Genomic DNA, 4,516 nt, shown 5'->3' on the forward strand with positions numbered 1-4,516 from the left:
GCCACCACGCCCGTCCCTCTGTCTGTCAGCCAGACGGCCACCATCACAGGAACACGTGGTATTAACGAGCGTACAGCCAGGCATGTATACATGGGGCTGGAATCTGGACGCAGGCAGCCCGGCCCTAGGCAGCGTGCCATAAGACACTGAAGGGGGAACAAGGGAACACGACAGGATCATGACACTTGCTTTTGTGTATCATATCATTTTACCAATCATCTGCATTTCATTTATCTGGACTATGCTGCGTGTACTCAAAGTGGCAGGCCTGCTGGCCTAGTTAGGGTGTGAGAGGAGATGGAGATGGAGAGGGGGTAGCTGGGTAAAAATAGGGCTGATGAAATCCTCCTGTCCACAGCCCACTGACAGCTTCACTGGCACTTCAAATGAAACGCGTCACACATGAAACACAATAAGAAGATGTTATTACATTCCATCCAACAAAGGGGAAAATAAATGCAAGTTGATTTCTGACAATGTCCTTTGTTGCTGTTCCTGTTGTTGTTTTGTTACGTATTTTATTTATTTTTTCTTACAAAAATCCAGACATTGTTGTTGGAAGCTGAACTCCAGCAGAGAAGGGAGACTCTCTGTTCCAGGGTTACTTCTCTGATGTTGATGTTTCTGTGTTTGAATTTCAAACGTAAAATAAAACCATCCTAAATTCATCTCTCCTTAATAATCTGGTAAACAAGTGTGATATGCCCCTGAAAGGGAACTCAGAGTTGTCTGACAGACCTGGCCTGGCAGTGAAAAGTTCCATTGTTGTTCAGTCTGTTGTAATCGTTTATCTGTTGTTTAGAAGTTAATGCAACTCAAACTCCTGCTGTTCAGAATGTGTGCTCGTGCAGTATTTAAACTGAATGTAATAATGGATATTGAATGGAATATATCCTACAACCTTGAATTATTGATGGATTCACTGAGTCTCACAGCCCTATTGACATGTTAAATGCACTTCGTTGTAAATGCGATACTTTTGTTGTCAGAATATTTACCATCAACCTGTCTGTATTTATTCCTTTTATTCCCTTTTTATAAGAAATGATTGGACATGCTTTGGCCCAAAAAATATGTATACTTAAATCATCCCATGGAGCTGAAAACACTAAAGGGGGAGAGAGTATAGAGAGACACAAAGTGACGTTTGTTGGAAATTAAGGGACATTTGGTCATTTAATGCTTGGATGCAGAAGAGCTATGTTCTTCCTCTGCAAATGTACAAGTAAAGTACCTAATAATGCCAGGCAATTAGAAGTGACTGCTGCTAGAAAACAGGGGCTGGAGTGATTGCATATGTGGATTAGGTTGCATTAGCCAACCGACGGAGAGGAGAGAGGTCGACACTGAAAGGTGGTGTTATACGAGTACCAAGGACAATGCCTTAAATGCCACACTTCAGCAGCGAGAAGGGATTTGCTTCTAATTAATTTCCAAAGATTTTCATCCCCCCCCATTCGGAAGGCCAGCCTGGTAGGAACAGAACGGAGGAGCTTCTCTCCTGCAGCGACAGCCCTGAGCAAATGTTCGACATCATTAAAAACATCAAGTGCCTTTCACTCCCCTCACTGCTGCTATCTGGATCTGCTGTTCATGTCGCTGATAAAACACTGTGAACATGGTGCACCATCACAGCTCTTTCTGCAGGCTCCAAACAGTCCTGTGCCTGCACTAGGGTACCTGTAGACCCAGCATCATTTAATGTGCCAGACAGACATGAAGAAGGAAACAGTTGCATTATTTTTATGTTTTTCAAGGCTTGTTAATCAATTTAATCTCTTAGGGTTGATTACATTTAGCCATCAATTGATTAATCTATCAATTCATCTACTTGTTTGTCTATAGACTTTCTAATGGAAGTTTTCAAGGCCAAGAACTTCAGGCAATTTCCTCATTTTGAAAGGATATCTTAAATGTATTTTACTGCCTCTCTCTTCTGAGTTTCATGGGCACGCACACACACACACACACACACACACACACACACACACACACACACACACACACACACACACACACACACACACACACACACACACACACACACACACACACACACACACACACACACACACACACACACACACACACACACACACGTGCATGCACGCCCACACATGCATCCCTATCTGAGTGGTGCCATCTGATGGGAGGATTTAGAGTTGAGAAGGGCTGTGGTTCTGGATGACAGATTTTAATTACAGAAACATGGGCTAGTGACACAAGAATTGCCAGGTTGAGCGGAGCGGCAGCCAATGACGAGCCTGATAACCAGATGACAAGTGCAGGGCAGATAATTAGCTATAAAAGGGCAGTTCTTGCTGATGTGCCACGTCAGCTGGAGGAATGCCATGCTATACGGCCATCACTGGCTTAGGACAGACCTGAGAGCTACATCCTCACCATTGACTGCAGGTCCACACCATTGACTGCAGGTCCACATCATTGACTGTAGGTCCACACCATTGACTGTAGGTCCACATCATTGACTGTAGGTCCACACCATTGACTGTAGGTCCACATCATTGACTGTAGGTCCACATCATTGACTGTAGGTCCACACCATTGACTGTAGGTCCATACCATTGACTGTAGGTCCACATCATTGACTGTAGGTCCACATCATTGACTGTAGGTCCACACCATTGACTGTAGGTCCACACCATTGACTATAGGTCCACACCATTGACTGTAGGTCCACATCATTGACTGTAGGTCCACATCAATGACTGTAGGTCCACACCATTGACTGTAGGTCCATACGATTGACTGTAGGTCCACATCATTAACTGTAGGTCCACATCATTGACTGTAGGTCCACACCATTGACTGTAGGTCCACACCATTGACTATAGGTCCACACCATTGACTGTAGGTCCACACCATTGACTGTAGGTCCACACCATTGACTGTAGGTCCACACCATTCACTATAGGTCCACATCATTGACTGTAGGTCCACATCATTGACTGTAGGTCCACACCATTGACTGTAGGTCCACACCATTGACTATAGGTCCACACCATTGACTGTAGGTCCACACCATTGACTGTAGGTCCACACCATTGACTGTAGGTCCACACCATTGACTGTCGGTCCACACCATTGACTGTAGGTCCACACCATTGACTGTCGGTCCACACCTTTGACTGTAGGTCCACACTATGAGGCATATCACGCCATGCTGCACGAAGCTGAGAAAAGTAGAACCAAAGTCAAAGTTTGTGCTGTGTATTCAAATCAAAATCAAATCAAATTGTATTAGTCACATGCACTGAATACAACAGGTGTAGACCTTACAGTGAAATGCTTACTTACGAACCCCTACCCAACAATGCAGTTTAAAAATATATATGAGTAAGAATAAGAATGAAAAGTAACAAGTAAAAAAAGAGCAGCAGTAAAATAAAAATAGCTATACACAGGGGGGGTACTGGTACAGAGTCAATGTGCGGGGGCACCGGTTAGTTGAGGTAATATGTACATGCAGGTACAGTTATTAATGTGACTACGCATAGATAATAACAACAGAGAGTAGCACCGGTGTAAAAGCGGGGGGGGGGGGGGGGGGGGGGCTGATGACTGATGTGGTGTACTCCTCAATGCCATCGGAGGAATCCCGGAACATATTCCAGTCTGTGTTAGCAAAACAGTCCTGTAGTTTAGCATCTGCTTCATCTGAACACTTTTTTATTGATCGTGTCACTGGTGCTTCCTGCTTTAATTTTTGTATGTAAGCAGGAGTCAGGAGGAGAGAAATATGGTCAGATTTGCCAAATGGAGGGCGAGGGAGAGCTTTGTATGCATCTCTGTGTGTGAAGTGAAGGTGGTCCAGAGTTTTTATCCCTCTGGTTGCACATTTAACATGCTGATAGAAATTTGGTAAAACGGATTTAAGTTTCCCTGCATTAAAGTCCCCGGCTACGAGGAGGCCGCCTCTGGGTGAGAGTTTTCCTGTTTGCTTATGGTGGAGCTCATTCAGTGCGGTCTTAGTACCAGCATCAGTCTGTGGTGGTATGTAGACAGCAACGAAAAATACATATGAAAACTCTCTAGGTAGATAGTGTGGTCTACAGCTTATCATGAGATACTCTACCTCAGGCGAGCAAAACCTTGAGACTTCCTTAGATATCGTGCACCAGCTGTTATTTACATCCCTCCTTGTGGATAATGTCGTCGTTCAGCCACGACTCTGTGAAGCATAAGATATTACAGTTTTGAATGTCCCATTGGTAGTTTAATATTCCGCGTGGGTCATCGATTTTATTTACCAAAGATTGCCCATTTTCTAGCAGAATGGAAGGAAGTGAGGGTTTATTCGATCGCCTACAAATTCTCAGAAGGCAGCCCGCCCTCTGGCCCCTTTTTCTCCACCTTCTCTTCACACAAATGACGGGGATTTGGGCCTGTTCACGGGGAAGCAGTATATCATTCACATCGGGCTCGTCGGACTCGTTAAAGGAAAAAAAAGGATTCTGCCAGTCCGTGGTGAGTAATTGCAGTTCTGATGCCCAGA

The sequence above is a fragment of the Salmo salar genome, chromosome 11 (genome assembly GCF_965601325.2).
Source record: "Salmo salar chromosome 11, fSalSal1, whole genome shotgun sequence".
Lineage (NCBI taxonomy): Eukaryota > Metazoa > Chordata > Actinopteri > Salmoniformes > Salmonidae > Salmo > Salmo salar.